The following is a 26,547-nucleotide window of genomic DNA, read 5'->3' as shown; positions in this document are numbered from 1 at the left end:
GGCTTGGGAGATCCCAGCCCTCAAACTGCCTCACTTATGGAATCATAGAATAGCTTGGGTTGGAAGAGACCTCCAAAGGTCATCTAGTGTGTGTATTTACCTGTCCCTGGCCTAAGAGGCTCCTTTGCCTTCCTTGCACGTCCTGTGGTGTTCTTTGAACTGGCATGGGTTGTGGAAACAGGAGCTGCAGGATCACCAACAAGAAGGTTGTCAAAGTTTCTCTCCATCTCGTGTGATCCCTGTCACCCGCTGTACTGTGTGAAGCCTGCGTGAGCGTGGGCTCTCCTGGTACCAGGAGACGTATGGCTGGGGGAGGAGTCGTCCCTTCACACACCCCCACACCACACAGTCGAGGACAGCAGTGTCCACCATCAGCAATATTTTGAACTCTACAGACTTCATCTCAAGTCCATGGAAAGACAACTTGTCTCTGCAATGAGCTTCACCCAAGAGGCCAGTGGAAATGACATTTTTCTTCTGGGCTGCTTGCTTTTTTTTTTGCCCCCTTTTTTTTGCCTCCCTTTTCCTCCCATTTTTCCCTTTCCTTCTCTTCCTTCCCCTTTTTCCCCCTCTTTTCTCCTTTTCTTTTTTTTTTTATCTTTTTTCCTTTTTTTTTCTTTTTTTCTTTTTCTTTTTTCCCTTTCCCTTTTCTGCCCTTTTTTGCCCTTCTTACTTTTTTTTGAATGATAACTTCTCCATTTTTTTGACCATAAAAGCAAACAACCTCCAGTTTTGTACCTACAAGGTGAAACCTGGCTTTTCAGGACAGAGATGTGAAGTCCCTGTGCATGTGTAGAGTGCCTAGTGCAGGGAGGGTGGTGGCTGAGGCCCCTGGGAGCTGTGGTGAGAGCGTTTTTGTTTTTAAATCCAAACACAAATTCTGAGAAAAAGTATTCTGAATGAAACTGACACAAGACTTGTGTCCTGGTTTTGTTAAAAACAAGTTTCTCTTTTAGTGAATTTGCCTGTCAGCTAAAGCTTTCATAGTAGCTGCATTTTCCTGGAGAACCAGATACATGTTTTGGTAAACATAGCAATGGAATGCGAAGTTATTGATGAGCATGGATGCGCCTCTTGGGAGAGGGGCAACGAGAAAACAGGTGACCAAGAAACTGACCAACTGAGTATAACATTCCATTCACATGAATACTTAATATAAAAGTGGCAGATCACAAGGATCTTGTCCCTTTTCCTTCTTTCCCTTTTGCTTATGGCCAACATTAGGAGAGGACCTTGCTAGTCGTCCCTGCGAACTGAGGCCTAGTGACAGACTGAATCCAGCTCTGGTTGGCCACTGAGTCCAATCCAGGACTTTGGGTGCCGGCTCTGCAGTTGCTGAGACTTTCAAGATTGGTTTTGTATATTTTGTATTATTTTCTCTATTCTTATTAGTAGCATTAGTAAAACGTTTAATTTTTCCAACTCTCTTCTCTCTGTCCTTCTTTCCCTCCCAATCGCCTGTCCTGAGTGGGAAGGGGGGAGAGGGAGGAGCTGAAGTGGGGGGAGAGGGGGTTAACAATACATCTGCCACGGTTTTATTGTCACCCCACAATCAAAACCCACAACAACTTGCTACAAAATACTAAAAAACTTTTGCTCTTTCATTTCTTGGGTTCAACGTGGACCTTGGAGAAACCACAGATGTACTCCAGCCCTATTTTTTTTTTTTTTTTAGTTTAATAAATTTTTCTTAAATAGGTACAAGAATATATGCAGCAAAATGAGTTCTGCTTTGAGGCTTTCTCGCGTTGTACCAATGGACTTGTCAAGTTCGTTTTCTGGAAAAGTGAGCAGGATTGAGAGCAGGATTATACATAAGCGTGAAAGCCGTGAATGCTCCGTTCCATTAGGGTTTTACTGTTTTGCAGGCAGAGCAAGGCTGCTCGCGGCAGCATGGCCAGTTGGTAGCTGTCGGGAAGCTTTCACGATGGACAAATGTGTCCGCACCACTTTTTTCACCTTACTGTAAAACATCTGGTAGATATCAGGGTCCTACACACCCTTTTTGACTCTCAGAGTTGTGAAATGAAAAAGCAACTTGTGTTCTTCTGTGATCAGCTCTCACATTCTCATATGGTGTCTGTTCAATCAGACACATCAAATTAATACTTTGGCTCACTCCTACAGTTTGGAATATAGTATTGTCGGGTTCACATGAACTGTTCAGTAAATTCTTGCAGAGAGGGACTGTGAGTTGAGGGGAAGTGCATATGAGGGGTAAGTTGCCAGCAGTTGTACGGTCTGTTTGGTGCAAGGCAAAAGCAGAGTTGAAGCCTCAATTGCTGCTATTTAACTTTTGTGACATTTGTGCAGAACCAGAGTTGGTATTTTTTGCAGAGTGAATGTCTGTATTTCCTTTAACATAAGCAATCACGTAGGAAGATGCATACCAGAGGATAAAAAAATCATAAGCTTCATGAGTGCACGCAGAGAAAATTTGCTTTAATACAGGAGTGTTTGTTTCCTGCAGGAATTATGTAGCCCCTTGCAAGAGGAGAAACAGAGATTTGTAGAGCTGTATTCATTTTAAATGTCTCTGAGTGCTTAGTGCTGTCCTGATAGTAGGGGAATTTTTTTTCCAATAGGTTTTTTGAAGACCTGCAATTAGGAACAGAAGGTGGATAGTACAACTCCATAATGCCTTTTATGTGGTATTCCCAACTATAATGTTAATGAGAGTTAGTCTCTCTGCCCCATTTCCCTGCTGATTAAAAATTTGATTTCTTCATTTTGAGTCCTCTGGAGGCAAAATTTCAAGAGGTCAGGGTTGGCTCTGTGGCAGCTTCTTTTCTGTCCTCAATTCCCTAGCCTTATAGCCGAGTGTTTTTCTCTATAGTGGGTTTTGCTATAGCAGTTAAAGACAGAAAATGTTTAGCTTAACCCTGAGGCAGCTCAAACCTTGTGCTGGATTAATTAAAAAGTAGTGCTGTGCCCTCCACAGCAGCAGAGTGTTGTTTGGGAGGAGAGGGCAGGGAGGGATGCTGTGCCATCCTGCCTCGGTGGGAGATCCCTGCATTTCAGGGGAGCGGGTCCCAGTTCTTGGATCTGCCGTGCAGCTCCCCGAGATGGATTTTGCCTGCAGCACTCTGTTTATAACTCCGCTACTGGAGTGTTTTGATTTCTAAACTTGTTTCAACCCCCTTTTCCATCCTAGGGAAAAAAAAAAAATAAATAAAATTCAAGCCATTTGGAAGAGGGGCTAGGTAACAAAGCCATGCGTTTCTCCTCCATGTTATGTACTTCATACAAGTGAAAAGGCTCATTCTGCCTTTCATCTTGCAGACTGTTTTCTGCAGATATTTCCTAACTTTTCCCATGACGTTTTCGCCTGGTTCTTCAGAAGATTGTACGGACTGAAAGAGACTATTGTTTCCGCCAGAGCACAAGCATGTGCACATCAGCTAATCTGGTTGGTACAGGATTTCTGGAGTGGGTGTTGGACTGAGGAACTGGATTGGGATGTGTGTGGTTACGAATTCTTGCGAACGGCGTGCTCTTTTATTCTGTAAATAATATCGCATTTCACTTTCTAGGTTCACCATACGGGTTTCTCCAAAAGTACCATGAGATGTAAACAAGGAAATGGCATACAGGAAGATTGCAAAAGCTTTGGTTAGCAGAGATTGGAAAGCTGGTTCAGTTTTCAGTCCTGTGCCTGGAGACATATCAGCTACTTGACTGAGTAGAGACTCGGTGCAGTTATTTTTCACAAATGTCATTGGTTTAAAATTGGTGCTTCATTGTCTTTCTTGCTTTCTCCTTCACCATGTTTGGGTTTTAATTTTTAAAGTACAGGATAGGCAAACACATGCTTTTTAGCCTGGCATTTAGGAGACAGATTTTGGCAACTGAGATGTGTTTTCCAGCTCTTGAGACACTGCAATCTGAACCTGGCATTGATAACAAATTCTTCTGCAAAGAAGTTTGCATACATTATGCGTTTTTTTCAGTTGGATGGTATCACCAGGGAGCAAATAAACTGCCGGTGGTTGTTTTTATTTTACACCCGGGATCTTGTCAGATGCAACCTCGCCACAGATTTGTTTCCCCTTTCAAGAGTGTTACGTAGAAGATGGTGCTGGGATAATTCCAGTTTCCTGGTGGTGACCCAGATCTCTGCTGGCGATGAGATCTCATCTCCGCTGGGCACAGAGCGAGAGCCGCAGTTGCATTTTTCACTGCTGGTCCGCAGGCATGTTCCCATGCGAGGTTTCCAGGCTTGTCAGCAGCCTTGCAACGCCTGGGCTGTTGCTGCTGACGTCCCCATGTCTGGCAGTGAAAGGCGGGGTTTGCTTCCATGGTCTGGTTTCACGTTGGTCTTGTAAGAGCCTGTGAGGCAACTCCAGGGTGTTTTTAAGTACTACTTTATGTTTGTGTGAGGCAGCATAAAAAGCTTTTGAGTTTTTTTAGCGGCAACAATGTTGTATAACTGACAGTTCGCTGTATCTTCATTTTAATACAGTTTCCTTGCTTGGGCTGGACTAGTTGCTGCTTGTGAATGACTGGTTGGAACCAGAGGATGCAGGCTGGAAAGGCTGCGGCTTGCTGGTAGTTTAAGAATTTATGAGGATTGATACTGTGGTTTGTTGATGGATTTTGTCTGGCTGAGATGCTTTCTGATGGATGCACAGGAATTCCCAGGTGTTAATAGTCAATTGACCATAGCCAATTTTGTAAGAGGATGGAGAAGAGAGATTGTGAAGAGGAGATGGGAGTTTTTCTGATTGCTTTTCATCTATGGGCTACCATATTTAGCAAAGAGTTTACAGCTTTGCACATAGTCATGTATGGTTTTAGCAACTCTGGACCAAATTGCTGTGTTGGTTGTCCTTGAAGGGTTTTTCTGATGCGTACATGGGACTCAACATGGGTCACCTGCCTTTGGGTGCTTCACAGAGTGCCTGACTGCTTGCCCAAGTGATATTTCTGAAATTGCACCTCCATTTCAGCAGCTCACGGGTACAGTATGTAGCACTGGAACCAGTATGTGAAGCTGCCTTTTCCTATCTGAGACTCCTTTTGTGTTAGACAGAGCCCTTGCTGCTATAGTCGGGAATATTTGAGCTGTGTTTTTGCTGATGGTTTTCTGCCCTGCACTCCCGAGGATTGGATGTAGGGCAGTTTGGAGGGTTCCTAGCAGTGGAACTCCCTATTTACAGTCAGCGAGTTCATTAGAGCCCTAAATTATTTACCTTAAAGAATTCAAGCCTTGAATTATTTACCTTTAAGGTCTGCCTTCCTGTGTTGCACATTTGGTTGACTGTAGATCTATGCTCTGTTATAAGCCATAAATGTGTAAGGCAGCATAGTATCTAAGGTGGTTTCAGCTATTTGCTGTTAATTTTATTTTCATACACAAATACATTGCAATATCATAACTAAGGTCAGAGTGCAACTCAGTAGGATATAAAAAGGATTTGTGCAGACCTAATTTTAAGTCTTGTGAACGCATGGACAGTTTTGATTACGCGATCACACCCTGCTCTTTCCACGGGTCCCCTGCCTAGTGCTGAGCCTGCAGCTGTAGCTGCAAGTCCTGGGCGAACGCTCTATTCAGCATCTCATCTTGGTTTTTCCCTGCTGTTCTGTGTTTGGCCCCAGGCTTTTATTTATGGCATACTACTCAAATCCTGCTGAAGAAGTTTGTCATTTCCTCACAAACTTCTTCTGTTGATTAGTGTCAGGCTTGAGGGTTTGACAAATGGTTTGGGAAGCGTTGCCATTTCTTTACAGGAAGAGCATTAAAATGAGGACAAAGGATCTTGAGGATCTTGCAGCTTTGCAGCTGAGATATCTCTGTACTACCTAGTATTTCACATAGTGGAAACAGGGTTGCCTTTTGCTGTGAGCATTCATTAGTTTTGCTTGAGAGAAGGCAGAGTTTCAGGTGGGTTAGTACCTCGCCATTAATGGGCACTTGGGACATGCTGGGTGTAAATGACTGGAGCGGCACAGCACCGGAGCTGCGTGGCAGCTCTCCAAGGCACGATGGCTCATCTGCCTGAGCACTGAGAGGGGTAGCAGGGAGCGGTGGGGTGGCTGCCGTCTTTGCTGCCAACAGCTGTCAGAGTTGTCCTGCACTGTGGTCCCACATGGCTGAGGGACGTCCCGTGTGCCAAGTGCGGTGGGGATCTGCTGCAGCTGGAGAGAGCGAAGAGAGCTGCTGCGGCAGCACTCCCCTGCTACGTTTCCCTCCTATTTCAGTCTCTCAGCTCTCAGCGTTATCTCTTGCAATGGACTTTGCTACACATAAGAAAAAAAGGCAGGATGCAAACCAGTGGCAAACGATGTCCATCAGTATTGTAGAGGCTTGAAGATGATGCATTGGCAGTGCTGCCACTGCACAGACCTACTGCAGCTATCCGTGCCCAGCCAGTTTGTCACTCTCTCACCATCCTGTCTCCAATTTTCCGTCCCCATTAAGTGAAATTTCCCATTCTGACGTATTTTTCCCCACCATTCCCTGGCTCAGCTCTTGGCTGCTCTGTGTGGTGTGTAGATGACTCCAGGCTGCCAGGGCTCTGGCTGGGAGGTCACCTGGAGCAGGGGAGAGAGTTGGTCCCTGTCTTTGCTCAGGAGGTGGCCCTGTCTGGTCAGGAGCAGATGCCAGAGGCAAAGACCAGCTCTCTCCTCCTCAGCCCCGGACTAGACCATGATCTTTGCTTTGCGTGGCACCTGGCTAATCCCAGGTTTAAACTTCCTGTTCCAGAGGTTGCCAGAATTTGTCGAGCCTTTCCAGCCACATTTTTTGGGAATGTCTGAATCAGACGACTGCAGCTGAAACCTTGCAGCAAAACTTTCTGGCAAATATCCTTGTTGATGATGGACGGAGTATGCCAAATGCCTGAGCCCTGAAATGGCAGGAGGGGTATCACAGCCATATTCTCGCCCTGTGCTGTGTGGCTGCATTTAATTCATATGTCCTTATGGAGGTAGACAGGGGATTATGTGCAGATGGTTGAGTTATATCTCCTTAAGTGAAGGGGTTTGTTTTGTTTGCTTTCAGAGAAAGCGATGAAATACTGATCAATATTAACGGCATTTCCAGTACTGAAAATCCAGTTACGTTTTTTCTTTACCTATGATGCATCTTTTGGCCATTCAGAGAGGCCGGTGGGGGTTTTTTGAGGTTGTATCTTCAGTTGTTTTTTTCACCATATGGGCTTTTTTCTTCTTTATTTAAGTATGGACATTTCTTACATGAAGTGTACGTTTTGCTTCATTGATGTATTGGCAGGAGAATTTGACACTGAAGTTTAAAGCTACTAATATGTGAAGTGGGAGTAAACACAGACACTAAAAGAACCTTTTGAGAATTTTAAGTGGAGTCACTGCTTATGGTGTTGTAGGTGCAAAGTTCAGGGAAACTGTAGGATTAAGTAATTTACTGTTGATGTAATTTTGCAAGTATTATTTTTACATCGCTGCTGCAGTTATTAGTGGCATGTATTTGCTATTGAAACTGAAAGAAACTTAAGCAGCTCTCTCTTCCCCCTGTATTTCTGCTTTTGATGGCACCGAGTGTCTCCTTGGCATTGGTCCCGGTGCTGCCAGGCAGGGTGCCATGGGGAAAGGGCAGATTATTTGGGCACAGGAGAGCTGTGTTCTCCTGTGTGGGTCTACAAAGGATGGGCTGTGGTACCTCGTTCACCCCTCCAAATTGTTTGTTCTCTGTCACTTCTGTTTGGTCAGCAAGCAATTTTGGGGAAAGGACTTTTTCTTTCTAAATATCTTTATGACACATGGCAGGGAAAAAAAAATACCTAAACATCTGCTAGGAAAGCCAACTGCTATAATGCAAATAATAGATAATCACATGCAGTTAATCAATTTTCTCTTTTGTGTTGTTTTTCACACAGAGCGATGAGGCAAGAGAGAAGTTTTTAGAAACAGAAAAATGTGATTGCGAAAACATCATTGTTGGCAGGAGGACTCGGTGGATTCAGGTAATAATGTGGCACTGCTTTTTATTATGCTTTAAAAACTGGCTAGGTTTCAGGCTGACAGTGGCCCTTTGTCAGGGACTGAGGAGTAGAGGAAGGTGACAAGGTATAACAAGACCCAGTGGCTGGCTGTGAAATTAATTCAGACCAGGCGAGAGGGTGTGAGTGTTCCCACAGCATGGGTGATTGCTGAATAGGACAACATTGCTGGGGTTGCGGGTGCTCCCTTCCTTATGTCAGGCTGTTAAATCTGATGTTCTTTTTTGTTTCTGGGGGGTTTTGTTTTGTTTTCCCCCTAAGAGATTCTCTAATTCAAACTCTTACAGCTGCGTCATTGTAGGTGGGGAAGCTTCGTGTGTGTTTTATTGTAGAAAGTCAAATGATTAGTTGTCCCTTCAGACTGCGCAACTCCGAATCTATTAATATTTCCCTTGAATTCTCCCTTTTAAAGAGTTCTGGATCAGAGATGATTATCTGCTAAAAGACCCAGATCTAGACCTCTACTGCTTTAGAGGACTACCGCTGGTTGTTTTTTCTGTGTGTGAATGAAGACAATTTCTTGTCGCATGGTTGTAGGAAACCTGATGTGTGACATTTAAGCGTGCTACTAGTATGTTTGCAACAATCTTATCTTAAAATAATGGACTTTAGCATACATAGGTCCTATTTTGCAGGGAATGTAAGTTGCTAGCTAAAAGGCAACTCTTATGTTTTTAATCATTTTAATTGTTTCCCTCACTGAGGGGGAGTGGAAGATGAAGGAGGGGAGTTTACAGTGCTAATTGCCCTCCCCTTTCATAATTGGGGCCAGATCCTACCCTCAAACTTCTTAGGCAATCCCAGTGAAGTCATCAGGCTTTTCACAAGCACATGGGTTTTCCCCACGCGTATTTGATTCCAGGGTAAGGGTCTACAGCATGCTTTTTCATGCACTGATTTCTCACATGTATGAGGAAATTCAGAAAATGTGCATCTTTTTCAACATAGCCTGTTGGTTTCCAGCGCCTGCTGGAGTGGCAGATCAGCAGAGCTGGTTGCCTTAGACTGAGCTTGTTTTAACTGGTGAGTCCTTTGCATTTTCTTTGTTAGGTGCTAGGTGGAAAAAAACAGAGTTGTGGCTTTGCTTTGCTATATTCATGAGCAAGAAGGATATTTAAACAGCATATGAATGAGTGTGGATTTGATATTTCCTAGAGCCAGCTTCTTTTTAATATTAAATCGCATACTCTGGGAAGATAGTTGCTGTATCAACATTGGTATAATGACACATTATTAAAAAAATCAATATTCAGTCATAGAAACAAGTCCTGGTGTAAGCAGTTGGGTGCTTACAGCTGTGATTTATATGTATTTGCAAATGTAATGGGCTTTTTTTTTCCTTGTAGCACTGGTAACTTGGATAAACACTGTATGTGTGACTCATTGCAGAGTATAAACTTATTTTAAAGGAGCAAGTGTGGGATTTGCTGAATATCCTATTGCTTGCATCCCTGAATACTTGCATTAGGTCATGATTAATCTTAAATTGGCCAACCTGAGAGGAACATAACTGCTGATCTCCCATAGGTGACTTCAGAAATAAAAAGAAACGTGGAAGTGCTTTAAAAACATAAGTAGTAGTTAGAATTCATAAAATTGTAAAGCAAACATGGTACAAGGTCTTCTAAAATATAGCACTTGAAAGCTTTTTTTTATAGTTTCAGAAAGAGCTTGTTTAGTAATCACATGGAAAATAAATATTTTCATGCTTCCTTCTTCAGCACTCTCATTCCATTCCTCTTTCTTTTTCTCCTTTTTTTTTTTCTTTCCTTTTTTTTTTTTTTTTCCCTAGAATCTTCTTAATTTGGTGGGATGGGGCACCAATGCCCAATGTGCCTAGAAATCCCTGTTTGAGGGCAGGCAGGATATAACACTGCTAATTGTCCTCCTGTTGTTTGGTTCATCCTTGAATTCCTTCTGCAGTGTCGGGATGGAGTTGATGGAGTTGATGTAATCCCAGTTGAATGCTCCCTGTGCGCGTGTGTGTGAGTGGGATGTGATGGGCGCTGCAGTGGCTCTTGGACTGGTTAAGAATGTGCCTTTTTGTTTTAACGTGATACCCCAAGCATTGATTCTGAGGGATGCGATCCCTGTGTGTGTGTGTGTGTGCAGGGGTACAAGCTCACGGGGGGTGGCATGTCGCAGCATCCTCGCTCTTCTGCCGCATCTTCAGTGCGGCGGCATGTGGTCCCCAGCGCTTCGAGCATCACAGTGGGGAAACGAGGCCACCACTGAAATGGGGTGAAGGAGGAAGACGGGGGAGCGGAGGAGTGGGGGGCCAGGTGGGGAGGGGGAGCTGGGGAGGAAGACACGGCTCCAGAGGGAAATACTCTGTGCTTTGCAGTTGCTTGTGTGGATAGAAACCAGATGGTGCGCTGGAACACCCGCTCGCTCGGGCGGCGGCGGAGCCAAACATATGGTTAATGGTTAGGAGAAAGAGCTTTGCAAGCCAGGGCTTTGCTGACTGCCTCGCATTACAGATTGTTGCAGTGTGTCATTACATTGCCAAACTAAGTGCTTAATACCTGCTGCGGGCACTGGGCAGGCGTTTGCAGGGAGGATACTGAGGCTCCCCGGGCAGGGTGGGAGGCTGACATCATATGTGTCCCCCCGCCACACCCCCCCACACCCCCTTTCCCCACTGGAAACGCCATAAATCTCCCTTTCTACAAGCTCAAAACCTACAGCAGGCAGTTTTCCCATTCTGCGTGTCTTTAATCCGTTTATTTCCAACAGCGTATGGTTGGGTTTGCCCTTTTTATTTTGCCCTCAATTTTTTGTTTTATTTTTTTGGGTCCCCAGGCAGCCAAGTTCACCTCGGCTGCAGCACCGCACTTACATGCCTGGCATCCGAAGTTCCTGCTCTGGGAGCTTTGGGCGACACCAGGCCCATGTTATCTAAGGAACTGCTGAGCTCATTCATCTCCTTTTCACGGCCCGCTTCCTTTTATTTTTAGCCAAATCCGTCAGGCCTGACAGGCGGGTAATTTGAGCCAGAGAAAGGGCAAAGCTCCAGGTCCTTTCCACAAAGCAATTCTTCTCCTCCCTCCTGGGAAGGCTCCAAACTTGGCCTGCTCCAGGCAGATGGATTTGTTGAGTCATGTGAGATCATTTACACAAAAACACAGCAAGGCAGTGAAAAGGAAAAAAAAAAGGAAAGAAAAAGAAATAAAAAAAAAAAGGTGGGGGGGAAGGGGTGGGAGAGCGTGCGCTGCCGGGGCTGCTGCGAGCATAGGAAATGTGCTGCGAGGCAGCTAGACAGAGGAATGCAGCAGATTCATTCTTGTATAAGGTAATGTCTCGTTTACAGTACAGGGTGGAGCTACCGCTGAGGAGAAATCACTCGAAAACAGATTACTCATTGAAAACAAAAATTCTACTTAAAAATAAATAATAACAATTAAAAAAAAAAAAAAAATCCCACCAAACCAACCAACAAGCAAGCCGTGCGCAACAAAGGCGGCGTTGTTGACAGCACCGGATTACAGTAGCGGTAAACTCCGGGCTGGGAGGTTGCTGGAAAATGAGTTTGCTCCGTGATGCAACCGGAGTTTGCTTTGTCTTGCTGCCAGCACGAGCGGGGCGGCGGGGACGGGGAGCCCGGTGGGGACAGGGAGCCCGACGGCAGCAGCAGCGCTTCCCTCTGTCCTGGGATGGTTTCAGGCGGTGGGGAGGGATGGAGGGAAGGATGCAGGATCCCAAACGGGCAGGATGCGCTAGGGAGTGAAAATGGGGGGAATATGTGCATGGTGGGGGTGGGGGAGAGCCTTTTGTTTTGGTTTTGAACTGGTTATGGCATGATCTTCATTACATCGGGGAGTAAACTGCATGTATTCAGTTAAATGTTGATTTTGTTACTGTTTGCAACCTAAGCTAACCCCAACATGTTGGTTTTGTTTTTTTTAAGTGGGTGGTAAGAGAGAACATCAAACTTGGGGCTTTTTAGATGTTGATGCATCCTGGAGAATTAGGTTGGGTTAATTTATGCAGTGTTCTAACAAGATGCATTCAAGCCTTTAAATAGACATGGGATGTATTTAAATATTGTTAATACAACTTCCAGTTACTCCAGATTTCTTAAGGCAATATCTGAGTATTAGTGTTTTGTCCCTGTGATAATTAAAAATCAGAGTAGGAGCAGAAACTGGAACTGGAGATTGGAAGACGTACAATCAAACAAGTCCAATGCAAAGCATATCATTAAATTCTCGGCTGCAGTTAAGGAACTCACAGGAGCATGTAAATGTGGGTTTATGTTTTAACTTGACCCTTTTGCTCACTGAGCAGCATCTTCTGCAGACTTCACACTGGTGTCCACTGAGGTGCTTTCATCTGGGGAGGATTTGTCTGGAGCCTTCCTCCCTCTGCTTGACCTTGTCTTCCCTTTTTTAATCCTCCTGCTTCTTTTTCACACTTTTGTCTGAAAGATGGCTCGCTTTCCCAGCCCACTTGCCCTACCCAGCTGAGCACGTTCGGCATGGGGAGAACTTTCACTTCTCACACTTAAAAGTTTTCTCATTTGGTGGAAACCTTTTGTCTTCTGTGTCTCTTGATCAAGCCGCCTCGTTAATTATGTCGAAGGAGCACTTGGCAGCACCCCGAGTCCTGACTGGGGTCCTGCACTGCACAGACCCACAATGGGGTCCCTGTCCCTCAGCTTACAGCTGATGTCTGGGGTGAGGATGACGAGGGGGATAAGAATATAAAGATGGCCAGGCTTAGGACTGGACCCAGACTATGCAATAAGATGTGGCCATAGCACAGCAGCTTTGGACAAGAAATGCCTCTAGATTGCTCTGAGATCCTCATAAGGTCCCAGGGAAGGACAGTGTTGTTATTTATGCTGTTTGCATAGTTACTGTAACTTTCTTTCCGCTCTCCCCCAAAATGCCTAATTATCCTACATTTTCTGTTGCTGTGAGCAACATTTCCCATCGTTACCCAGAGCTGCAATTCCACTTAAATTCTCACTTTATGAAGCTAATCTCCCAGCAGAGACTGTGGGATTTCCAAAAGAAAAGAAGGTTGTGGGGAGCCAAAGTTTTTAAAGATTTTTTTGTCTTGGTGGACAATTCTGCATAACTCCTCAGTTAACTGTTCATGTTCATTATCAGTTGAGAGCTCAGTAGCTTTCTCTCTATTTGTGGCACTTAGAAGACCTGTAGGTTTTTTTTTTAATTCCCCCACAGAGTGCCTCACTGCCCAATATCTCCTTTTTCCACCCCGAAGGTGCTGCATGCCTGGCTTTTGGCATCTTTACATCGGACATCCAGCCTGACTAGACAGATTTCAGGAACTGTTCATGACCTGACTATCGGGAAAATCAGCCTTACTCTTCCTTCCCCCTCTTTCACGGCCACTCAACTTCCTCCCCTTCTTCTAAAATTGTGTTGTCTGTAAGATGCTATCAGCCCCGTAATCCTTTTATCTCACTTCTCCTATCGTCTCTATTCTTCTGCTACTATTGCCTCTTCCCCTCTCTCATGATTAGACCAGAAATTTCTCTACTGCCAGTTATCTCCCCTCCTTGCACGTACCGCGGTGCTGCCTCCTTTGGGATCTGAGGAAGGATGAGTTTGGATTTTGTACGTGTTGTGTCATGTCCCAGGCTTGGCTTCAGTTTGCACAGGTAGAGGGCATCGTCTGTGGTAATTTTTCTTTCATTGCTGCCTTAAGCAACCAGCTTGCTCTCCATGTAGATTGGAGGATGAGCAGGAGGTCCTTGGTGCAGGAGACACCAAGCACCTCTTGCTGAGATAGCTTTTTCCAAAGTGATGTAACTTTTGTTGGTTTGTTTGCTTGCTTTTCTCTGCGCTTGGGAGCATCATGTTTCCTTCCAAAGACCTTATTCTGTGCCCTAATTGTATAACTTTCCTCGATCTGAAGTTGTGCCAAGGAGAGACACTCCGGGAATGAGGTAACCCTCTACTTTTGAGCTCGAATTATCCTACTTGACAGGATCGGATAGCAATTGCCTCTTGCAGAAAACTTGGGCAAGCTTTATAATCCTCCATAGAGGGACAGACAGGCTGAAGAGTGATGTCTAAGATGAGCTGGATGGTGACCTCCATGTATAGCAAGTGTTCATTTATTTGACTTACAGAATAACCTCGAAAGAAAGAAATCTCTAGCCTGACAGCTTCCCCCTTGCAGAAAGTCACAGAAGTTATGGTGTAGCGGTGGCAATTTCCTCTTCTTCATGTATGGAGCTACAGGGCATCCCAGAGAGAGAGGTGATTTTTGTTCTAAACAGACGGATCTACATTTCCATGGAGTTTTTTAAGGCATTACATCTATGCAAGTTTTTCTCATTCCCTTGAATTCCCCCTTCACTGGTGCAGCAGTGAAGTGCAGGACTGTTCGTAATGTATTCACAAACCTAGTTGTTTTCTGGTTGCGGCCAAATCCCATTAACTCTGATTTCCCTGCTTCCTTTTCTTCCTGTCGAGCCTTCTGGATAGCAGCTTCTCTTAACAGCTTGTTTGCAGAATCTGCTCCGAAAAGCTCCCAGCCGCTCCCACTCCTCTCAAAGCAAGGGAAGCTCTGGGAGCAGCTTATCACCCACTGACTTCCATTTCTGCTAGGAAGTCTCCTTCGGCCATAGACCAAACAAGCATAAATCTCCTTCCCTTCCATTTGGTCGAGCGCAGCAGAGGTAGAAATCCTTCTGGAGATTAAACTTTGCCTGTTTGTTTAGTGAGACATCAATCCTGACAGCACAAGCCTGTATAAAATTGGCTTCTGTAATTCCCTGGGAGCATTCTTAGAGATCCTTGAGAGTTGTCTGAGAGTTTCTGGTGAGGATCTGTGAGCACCCTCTCACACTGCCCTAGCAGCAGCAGGTTTTTCAAGTTTGTGTTAAAAAATATCAAGTTGTTCTAAGGCTCTGTTCACTCCATTAGCTTTTCACTGATAGTTCCTGTATCATTACTAACTGGTAACATGATCCTTTAGTTTTTTGCCTTGATTCTGTTAGAAATTAAATTGGTGTCAGCAAAAGCTGCTTCTGATCACTTGCTGTAAAAGTCTTTTTCACTGCTTTGCAGCCTTTGTGCGATTAATGGGAATGTACTGTTGCTCCCCGATAAATTCATTCATGTTTAATAGATATTTGTGAGCCATATTTGCCTTTAAGTGGAAGTATCACAGCTCGTGAGGCATTTTGGTGGCTAAATAGCTGGTATCAGGCACTCCAGTTACTCATGCCAGTCGTTCTCCTGCGTCCATACCAAACTCTGTGTGTTGCACAAATATTTTTAGTTACAGCCTTGTCAGATTTGTTTAAGGAGAAGAGATGTCCTCATTTTTTAGAGATATTTATCTGTGAATGAGTGGAGTTATATTAGTGTTGGTTTTTTTTTTCCCAGTTGATCAAATTCTCAGTACTAAGATGAAAGGTCCACTCTTACTTTCAAAAGTAAGACTTGCTTTTGCAGGAGTAGAGTAATTTATCTTCTGTATCCGCTTCTCTAATTGCAGCCTGTAAAGACCCTAAAGAGTCCTGCTAGGCAATGATTACTGCAACCAGTGAAAGATCAGATTTAAAATGCATGTAACTGATGCTCAGTTCCACATGTAATACCTCTTGATTACTATGGTCACAGCATAAATTAATGCATTTGATAGCTTACTTGATCATGCAAATGTTGAATGTCTTCCTCCTTCACCAGAATACTCTTTTTATCAAAGGTATCTGCTGTCATAGAGCCCTAAGCTGTTGATTAGGTAAAAGGGAATGCCATATATGGGAAGATAAACCAGCACCCACAGTGCAGCTTCTTACTAGAAAAATAATGAGATTTCTTTTACCAACTTCAGCTTGTTGTTTCTATTTGGATACTTTCTCAAACTTAATAATAAAATACTGAAAAAATAAAGTTGTCAGGCCTTCTTGGGGGGATGGCATAAATAATTAACGTGGGATATCTGTCTACTCATTTTATGGTTGGTTGCTTATTGTCTTCCATGTAGTACCGCGAATGGGTTTGAAGCCCCTGTGGTGGGTTTGGGCTGTGCTGAACCAGCTCAGACTTGTGGCCACCCTTCTCAATGCCATTCACTGTGATTAATGCTGTTTGGATGGATGGCAGAACCCAGGTGGTTATTAATTGTCTTCTCCTTGGAAGCACCACTTGGGTACAAGCCAGGGAGGACATCTCACATGGGTAGTATCTCGCATGGGTGGCACTGCTCTGCCGAGGGTATGGGTGGCACAGCCAGACTCGCTCAGCTGTGCTTTTTGAGAGCGAAAGGTGAAAAGGACAAAGGTACACCACTGTCTGAAGCAGACTCTTGCATCTGGCGGGCCTGTTCTTGGGTGACGCTCATTTGGTTACGCAGCTGAAGTGCAGCGAGAGTTTCACCCCTGCCCACGGGCTGGCAGTCACATGCTCAATGGGAAGTTATTTTTCTGCTGGGTTTTGCCCCTTGTGAGTGTTGTCATCAGAAATAACAGCAAATAAAGGGATGGAGGTTTATGTGGTATCATGGCCTGTTCACCATTTAAAATGAATCTAATGTGATTAATTCTCTGTGGGGCAAAGGGGCAGAGGAGTTCATGCCCTAAACTCTAGAGAGTTTTTTGTATTTAATGCTAATATTAACCCTGAAGCATCAGCGAGTTCAGTAGAGCTCAGAGTGCTACATTTAACCTCCATCGAGAAACACTGGATAGCATCACTGGAAGAGCTGTGACAGTGGGGACTTCTAACGAACACACAGTGGTACTTCTAAAAGAACTAAAGGTTGGTATTTCCAAACAGAAATAGAGATGCATGTGAGGTGGTGACACATATTTTGATTTTCAGTACAGTAGGTGGCAGGAGAGACAAAGCAACAGCTTGGCGGAGGTGGCTGCTTGTCCACATGCCACAATAACAAATGAATGCCACCCCACATCTACACCCAATACCCCAGAAAGAAAGTGATGTCATATTGCCAGGTGCTTTCGTGAGGTCTGTCATCTGGTGTGATGAATGTGGGGACATGAGAATGTGGTGTGGGTCAACCCCAGCTGGCAAATGAGCACCACACAGCCACTCACTCACTCCCTCCTGATGGGGTCAGGGAGATAATCAGAAGGGTGAAAGTGAGAAAACTCGTGGGTTGAGATAAAGACAGTAAGTAAAGCAAAAGCTGCACATGGAAGCAAAGCAAACAGGGAATTCATTCACCACTTCCCATGGGCAGGCAGGTGTTCAGCCATCTCTAGGAAAGCCTGGCTCCATCATATGTAATGGTTACTTGGGAAGACAAACAGCATCACTCCAAACATCCCCCCCTTTCCTTCTTCTTCTTCCTCCAGCTTTATATGCTAAGCATGATGTCGTATGGGATGGAGTATCCCTTTGGCCACTTGGGATCAGCTGTCCCAGCTGTGTCTCCTCACAGCTTCTTGTACACCCTCAGCCTACTCGCTGGTGTGGTGGTATGAGAAGCAGAAAAGGCCTTGACTCTGTGTAAGCTCTGCTCAGCAATAATTAAATCATCCCTGTGTTATCAACACTGTTTCCAGCACAAATCCAAAACATAGCCCTATACCAGCTGCTATGAAGAAAATTAACTCTATCCCAGCACAAACCGGTGCAGAATGTTAGACACGTGTATGGCCATGCCCATGTTAAGTGCCGCACTACACACTGTATCTTGTGTTTCTCTGATGTCTTCTGGTAGACATCAGGCATTAGAGATTCAGTGGCAGCCTAAGCCAGTACCAGTTATGGCTGTTCATCCTCTTTCTCTCCCCACTGTGTCCTTGACCAGGACTTCCCCTTCTTCCCTCTTGCACCTGTTTTGGTGCTCATGAGGCCCTACCATGAGATGCTTGATGGAGTGAATCCAGCCAACAGCTAACTAAACTGAAAACATGGTTGGATTTTAGGCGACACAGCAGAAGCATCTTACCTCATTCTCATGAAACTAGAGTTGAGGCAAAGGAGCAAGTGATATCAAAAAGGGACTGACGGCTTCAGGCTGCAGTAGAGCTGTAACACTTGATCTACCACCCCTGTCAAACTGAGTTGAAGACGTAGTGGATACTGAGGTAGATACTAGATACTTTTCTAAGCAAATATCTGATATTCTTTGACTTCAAATCTTCTGATAAAGTAATTTTAAAAGTCTAAAGAATATGTCCTTTCTGAGGATACAAGAGTCTTTCGTAATGGAGAGGCAAACTGAAGCAGTGAAATTAGTGGTGTTTTCCCTTCTCTCTATTATACTTATGTCTCCTTTTTAAAGGTGAAAGGGATGTTCCTCATCCCAGTTCAGTTAAGATGAGCAGATTGTTTCATTTCTTATTTGTGGGAGATTTGGCCTCCCGTTGCACGCAAGGACAAACTCTGCTCTGGTGCTATGTAACTTGAGCAAAGTCAATGAAGTTGCATTTGTAAAACAGAGAAGGTGGTTTGGCTCAGGGTTTGTAACTGGAGAAAGGAAGTACTTTTGTCCATTGATTTATAGGGAATTAGTGCATGGCTAAAATAGGTCCACCCGTTTGCTGTGCTTTTTTTTTTCAATGATTGTTTTCTGGAGGACTTTTGGAAACAGCTTTATTGTGTAGGCCTGCCAGAGGGTGTTGAATTTGCCTTGGAGCCAAAACGTATGGATATTATTTGATTCATACTTGTCAGAGGTACCTTTACATATCAGCTTCCAATTATTACTTCAGTCCTTCTTTATCTGTATTTGAGCATAAGCTTTGAATTCTGACATATCAAAGCAGGCAGCTGTATTGTGGCCTAAATTCTGCATATTAATTTGTTGAGAAGCACTGTTGAACAACTCCTCTTCATTGCTTGTATACTGTTTCTGTGAGTGCTGGTTTCATAAGATTTTTGTCAGCATTTTACAGAATATTCATGTTGTTTCTGTCATTGAAGTTGACTGAGAATTGAACTAGTGTTGAAGTTGTAAAACTGTCAGTGTGATGTAGTGGCAAGGACAAGACATCTGCTCAGGTACTTGCTTAGTTGTCTTGGCGGGAGAGCTTGACTGACCCATCGGTAGAACCTAAGCACATCTGGACATCTCAAAGAGCATGAAATGTCACCCTCATACTGGTTACAAATGGAGGCAAGAACACAGTGATTTATTGAAGGTCATGGAGGAAATCAGAAAGGTTAGGATCTAGGTCTTCTGCACCTCAGGAAGCTGAATCTTGTGATTTCTAGTATGATGACATTTGATTCCTCTGCCCTGAGAAACGTGAGACTCTTCCCATTGCTAAAATGCCCGTTCTTGTCACAGGAGACATACACACACATTTACAACTTGGGAATTAATTGCCACAAAACTGGCATATTCAGAGAGTAGCTAGTTGTAGCTGTAGTGTACCGTATTTCAAGGGGAAATGGCCTGAGGGGCACAACCAACAGTTAGTAGCTGCTCTGTTGGTGTTTACACAAAATGCAGTTTAGTAGCTGGACCAGAGGAGAGACCTGGGCATACACCGAGTTTGAGCAGCTTTTGGGCTGCTCCATCCGTGAAGCCGTGCAGTCCCATGCAAGGACAGGTCCTTTCTCATACAAAATTAAAGAATAAGACCTTGTTGGCCAAATTTTCCTTAGATAGACTAGTATCTTGCAGATACTGATATGTTGGTATAAATTGTATGGCTGCAAACAGTTAATTGTTTCTGTAACCAGGCTTAATTGCGGAGTGCTCTGCTTGGTGAAGAGGATCACGAAAGGAGTTCATATTACTTTAAAGCAGTAGCTGTCTGAGGCTAATTATGAAAAACATGCCAAGTTGAAATATTCATTTTTTTTAATGAATTTCCATAAGCAGCTCATAGACAGATTTATGCTGTGCTGGAAGACGTTTGACTGCACTTTAATGTAGATACCTGGTTTGGTGATTAGGAAAAGATTGTTAAACAACTGGAATTTAAATACCGGTACAGCTTCATTGTAATAATTTCCCCAAAGGCACTTTGGTAATTCTGCTAAATAGAGAGTTTAATAGACTTTAATAATGTGTACTTTGGAGACCCTATACACGAAGGAATTATGCATAAAACATTCATTACGGTAAACTGCTACCTTTGCATGTAACAAGGAATCTGTCAAAAACAAAACCGGTATGTTGTGTGTGGCAACACATTGTTGAGTATCAACGGACAGAAGTCATTATCACCACGTTACCTATCACATCACCTGTTGTGATCGAAGTTGCAGCTCATATCATTTTACCTAACAGTGAATGAATTATCTGAGGTAGACATGAGTTTATTTTCTGAAAAGTGCTTTGCCGGCAGGAGGGCTGTGGTGGTTCACAGGGCTTTGTTTTCCTTTTATGCTCCTGTTCGGTGTCAAGAGAAGAGATAACCTGGTAGGAAATTTAAAACTCAATTAAAAATAAAATAAAATAAAGAAAGGAAACAATAACAAAAAAGCAACCTTAGCAAGCAGCTCTAAGCAAGTTTAGCGTTGGATTTTTATTTTATTTCGCTGTGCTGCTGCTGAGGGACCCACTGGAGAACAGGCAAGAAGGAGGAAGGAGCAGATGCTTTTGGTAGAACAGTAGGGCATTTATCTCTTTTAATGAGGTAACATCATTAGTGCTGACAAAGTGCTGCAAATCAATACGTGTAATGGACTGCTGCTGTCTTTCAGTAGTGCACAGGCTGTTGTACTTCTGAACATTCAAATCTGCTGAATCACAGGTCAGGCTTTATCTACTCTCTGATGCTGTTTTGTTTTGGGTTTTTTAGCCATTTTGTTTTTCCCCCTCCCTAATCTTTATCTTTGATTTCCAAGAACTGGCACACACCTCCAGGATATGTGTTGGGGCAGCAGAAGTGTACTGATTTTACAAGCGTGAGAGTGCATTGAAATGCTGCATATGTCTATTGCAGTGCAAGGACCTTCTCTTTAACTGGAAAGAGTGGGGTTGCTGATGTCTATTTGAGCCTGATTCCTTCTGCCTAAAATGGCTGCAGGTTTTGTTTTGGGTGGTGTTTTTTGTTTTGTTGTTTGGTGGGGTTTTTTTTCCTTTGCCCTCTGCCTGCTTCCTTTAGAGCTTTAGAGTGGTGTGGTGTAATGTCAGCCACACTAATTGTGTCAGCTAGTGGCACCGATGACCCTGACGTTCAGCAACAAAGAGCTGTAGAAGAAAGGGGAGAGCGAGGTGTCTGCGGCACTGGACAAGCAGCAGCAGCGGGTCGGGAGGACCTGCAGGTCAAGCATTTCTCTGTATGTGCTCTGTTGGTGTAAAAATCTTGTGCCCAGTTGTATGCAAGGTGTCCAAGGGACAAAACAAGGTGGATGTCATTGGAGATCCATCATCCTTTATTCCTCTTTAGATGGTAAATGTGACATTGCATGACTGTAACAGTATGAAAATAAAAACAAACAAATGAAAAAAACAGCAAAACTAATCTAAATTTGAAAAAGCCTGGGGGATATAATAATGTCTCTGTTAAAAATTACTTAATTCCCCCAGAACTCCCATCAAAACCACGTCATCCTCCACCACAAACAGGTAGCATAGCCCAGATGTTTGAGGTATGCTGTCTATTTATCGGAGGGCCTGGGAGTGACACTTGGGTGTCTGTGCTGATTCCAGGAAAAGAGCCTGTCGGTAAAAAAGATTGATCTGAATAGATCACACACGTCAGAAAAAACGTGGTTCCTCTTTCTTTTTTTATCTGCATGCCCCTCCCATCCTGGGCTTCCCAACACCTGCTTGTGGTGAAAGAATATAAACAGAATTGCAAGATTCCTCAGTATTAACTGTTGCCTGACAGCTCCAGCTAAGCACTGCGAGGTCATCTGCTTTTTCCTCTTTAGATTTGTTCCTTGCCACACATCCAATGAGCCACTGCAGCATCCTCAGCTGGTGCCATCCCTGGTGGAAGGCCTCCGCATGTTTTTACCCTGCCACGCTCTGAAAGTCAGTCATGTTTACCTGAGCTGATATAAATCCAGAGTTTGGGTCTCTCATTGCCCATCCTTCCCATGTTACTCTTGGACCAAGCTGGGGGACACGACTGTGAGACAAGATCACAGCTGGTGGGGCCACATGTTGGCGTGTACTGAAGTTATCATCCAGTAGTAACACAGCTGAGCATTGGTTTGGGTTGATAGTAGGTAAGGCCTGGTTAATACTTGTTACTTTTGTTAAATTTAATTGGGGTTCCCACTGGAGAGATCAGAGGGGTCTGCTTCAGCATCAACCAGGATACGGTCAGCGTTCCTCACTGCTGAAACGACAGCGTGGTTCCTGCAAAGCAACAGCCTCACTAGCAGCTTGTTACCTCCTCGTGCTCTCAGATGTCTTGAACTGACAGAAAGTAATGTCCAACAGATGTAGTAAAGGTAATCGTCTTGGAAAAGCACTAAAGACTTGTTTTTGGTTTTCTCCCCACGCCCTGACAGAACATCCCTTTTATAAATCAATGTTTCTACATCTCATACCACAGGCTTTCTGTGTTATTTTACTCCAACAGTGAAACCAAAGTTCACTTACCTCCCTTCCAAGGTTGGGATTACAAAAACCTTACACACATCTCGCCCTCCTCTCCCACTGCAGTCACACCAGTCCAGTAAATAAATACTTGGCTGAGTTTTACCACCCTTTACCTAGTTAACTAAAAACAAATGCCTTCTGCTTTGTGAAAGACAAGTCATGCCTACTTCTGTTGCTCCAGCCAGCAGAGTTTCTCAGCCAGCTTGGCCACCAAGAGACTGATTTCTTTTCAGTGACTCTGAAACAGTTACCACATCTTTCTGTGATCAGTGTATGAAAAGAAAATAACATAGTCGTGGGCTCCAAGGAAGGGAAATAGCTAGTCATACCCTTTCCCAAGACTACAGATGACCCACCATTGCTCGCCTTTCCTTAGTAAAACCGGGGCAAAAGTGGTGTGATGGAGAGCAAAGGGACAGGAGATGGAAGGGTTTGAGAAGATAAGAGCTGTTCATATTACAGGCTCCTTTATTAGGATTATCTACATTTTTGTTGGTTTTTTTGTTGGGTTTTTTTTTTTGTTTGTTTTTTTTCCTCATGGATAGTACATTCAAAATATTTTAGCACCCCATCTGAGCTTGGCACAGCTTGTCAAGAGGAGAAAATGCAGAGCTGCTCCTTACTATTATTTCAGAGCAGACACAGAGGTGACCCTGCCGCAGGCTCGGCCGCTCGTAATGCTTGGTGGTTACCTCTCGTCACAAATAAAGGGCAAAGCATTGATGGAGAAGCGCAGCTAGTGTGCAACTGCAGCACTGGTGGGCCAATTCGTGTTTGCCCGACTTTCCTGGGTGGTCGCCTGGCTTGTACGCAGCACATGGAAACAGATCTTCTGGAATGTGAAACCGTGCCTTGTGCTTTTCTCCCACAAGTATTTTATAGTTTTGACTGGCATGCGCGAAGGAAACAGAGAATAATAGAAAAAAAACCAACATATCTCTTCAGCTGTGCTTCCTTTCCATACCAAGGTTTTGCATTTAAAGTAAAACAACCAGTCCGTGTTATTGTGTCAGTCTTTTTTTAAAGTTTAATGATGAGTTTTCTGGTAAATGACTGAAGAGGTATTTTTGCGTCCTTAAACTCATTTCCACTTTAGATAGTGGATACTTCTTTGTGTCTTCACTCAGATAAACTGAATCCATGTGAGTTTAGTGATTGGCTAATCTGATTCTTAAAAATTCGGAAGATCCCTTTGTCCAAGTTAGATTTATTTAATGCCTGGTTTTACAGAAAAAGTTTGTGAAGGGATCTTGAGTGTTTGAGATTTTTTTTGTTGCTGTTCTTTTCTTTTTAGTAGTGATGTTATAAACCAGTAAGTAACCAGGCTTCTGTAAGTCTCATGTGTGAGTGCTGTACGTGGGATGAGGAGAGAAGAATGTATGCTCAGCATCTCTTTCCTTGTCCTCTAGATGTGGCTACCATCTACTTACTAGCTCTGTGATCATCGCTCCTAACGTTTGGTGTAAGGTAGAAGCAGCATGTTTTTTCAGTCCCTTCACAGACAGAAAAGACAGGACCTTCGCAGCAGGACTCCTTTCTCCATCAGGTTCAGCTGCACAGCCTGGGAAAGGCAGCCCACAAACCTAAGTGGTCCTTTCAGAGCATGTTGAGGATCCAGCTTTGGTCCAGCTGTGAATCAACCACTTAAGGCTGAGGATCCTTTGTACCACCAGAGAAGTCACCTCCCTCTAACAGTGGGATCTTTGCCCTGGAAGTGGGAGCTTAAGAAGACACAAGCATTTCGAAGGGGCATTGGAGCAGTAATGGTATATACATTAACGGCAGTAAAGCGGGTGCAGGAGCATGGAGGGGTGAATGGGCATGTACGAGTCAAAGAGAAGACGCTTGCTTTTCCCACTCCTCTGCCCTTGGAGGTAACCTCATCCTCCAGGGGCATGGTCCTGGTTTCAGGAGGGATGCCTGAGGGCTCAAACCACTTGGCTTCTGAGTTGTGTGAATCTGAAGATAAGTGTTCTCATTGTTTGCAAGGTGCCTTGTAGTCCTCTGCTGGGAATGTATGCCAAGTATACATGTAAAAGGCACCCCTGCCTTTGCATCAGCTTTCAAATTAAATCTCTTGTGTTTCTTTACCACGGCAGCTCCCTAGCCTGCTTTGTCAGCAACTCAGTGAGATGCTTCCCAGTGGTTTACAGCTCTTGGCTTCATCTGGCAAGAGCGATCTGTAATCCAGGGGTGTACAGGTAAGGGAGCCCTTCGGAGGCTTGTGGAAAAGGAACGATGCATTCAGCTTAATACTTAAAGAAGGTGAATATTCTGATGGTTTCCCGCTGTGTCGCGCTGTTCAGTTTCAAAAATCGTGGCTTGCATTTATCCTCTCAGTAGAACGAGGCACTCTGGCTCCTGGTGGAGACCGAGGAGTGTACACTTAATTGCTTTGTGAATGATGTGAAGTCTTGGAATGCAATCTAGCCATTGCTCATTAACTAGCTGAACCTATTAAACCTGGACAGCAAGCAGGACTGAGTCGGCAGCCCTTGATTGCAGGCAGCTAATGGAGCTGTGGGAGCAAGCTGTGACTGCAGAGCGGAATTGGCAGTAGACTCCCGTCAACCTTCTCTGTTTTGAACTCGCCCTACACTCCATTTAGACTTCTGGCTTGGAGACAGATGATTTCAGAGCAGCGAGGAGGGGGAGGAAGGCGGAGGGTGGAAAGCATTGTCTTCCCGGCTATGTTAGCTTTGATCTGAAGTTAAAAGAGAACCACAATTCAAATGGCATCGGTAATTTGACATTTAAACCTGCAGCAGCAGTGAGATTTGTCATCTGACTGTGGCTGGCTTTGATTATTGATTGGGTCTCATGCAGATAGTTCCACTACACAATGCTAAAACAAAAGAAAATGCCCAAATAATGTGACTTCGCATCTAGTCAGTGTTTTTTAGCTCTGAGAGAATCAGCTGCTCTTACAAAGCACACGTATAGGTGGTTTGGTACTCATTAAATATATCCTGTCTTCCAAAAGAGCACAGTAGCACTTCATTGCATCTTCGTGCTACACTAGCAGCACAGAAGAAAACAAAATTCACTAAATGTTAACTGAATAATTGAGGGTTTGTGGTGTTTGGTTTTGTTTGGTTGGTTGTTTTTTTGTTTGGGTTTGGGTGGGGTTTTGTGGGCTTTTTGGTTGTGTTTTGTTTTGGGGTTTTTTTTGGTTGGTTGGGTTTTTTTAGTAGCTTGAAGAAAAGTGAACAAAATTGGGATTTACCCAGGAAATTGGAAGCGTTTAACCTTTTAAACACATGAGGGCCCCAGCTGGCGATGAATACAGCCCTGACTACATAGCGTTTACCTTCAGACCACTCTTGGCATTGCACCGGAGCATTGTTTCAGAGCAGTTTGTGCTGCTTGCTGAATTGCCAGCATCTCATCCTTCTGCACTCGCATGCCTCCCATCCAGTCACACTTTGTGCCCAGCCTTGTTTACCTTGTGGATTTTGCCAGGATCACAACTTGGTGGTGTGGCTTTGGGCCCAGTCATACCGTCTGTCAAGGAGAAGGGGAGAAGTAGTGGTTTTGACATGTTGCCTGAAGAAGGGCATGTCCAAATGTGCTTTAAATTCTTTGTTCTACCTGCTTGTTCGATATGTGTAAGCTGCTGTATGTTGTGGATTTTTTTTTTCTGTTGTTTTGCCTTAATTTCCCCATTGTGAAGAGATCATTTCATTTCTAGTCTGGATTTATACATTTTGTTTGTGCTGCTGGCAGATTCTATCAACACCCACTTTTCTGTGATATTTAAACTTTAAAAGATAAAATAAAAATCTTTGGTGTCATAGAACACTGACTTGCTTATAAAATAGTTCCATATACCAGAAGTGCTATTTAAAAATATTGTAGGAGTCTAGTAATACATTAGCATTTTATGCATTTCGCTCCGAGCAGTGCCAAAGTATAATACTGAAACTGTAGTGCACACATGCAACACTGCTGAGATGCAGTCCCTAGGGCAGAGGCTCTAAACCAGCCCTGCATTTGCTGAGGGTGCAGGGAGCAATGGATGCGAGCAGCTTGAAACAAAGCAGCCAGAATAAACTGCCTTCTGGAGGGAAGTGCTACGAAAATCATCAGTGTTGAT

This window comes from Nesoenas mayeri, assembly GCF_963082525.1.
Source record: "Nesoenas mayeri genome assembly, chromosome: 3".
Taxonomy (NCBI): domain Eukaryota; kingdom Metazoa; phylum Chordata; class Aves; order Columbiformes; family Columbidae; genus Nesoenas; species Nesoenas mayeri.
The sequence above is the reverse complement of the archived record's forward strand: the minus strand, read 5'-3'. Positions refer to the sequence as shown.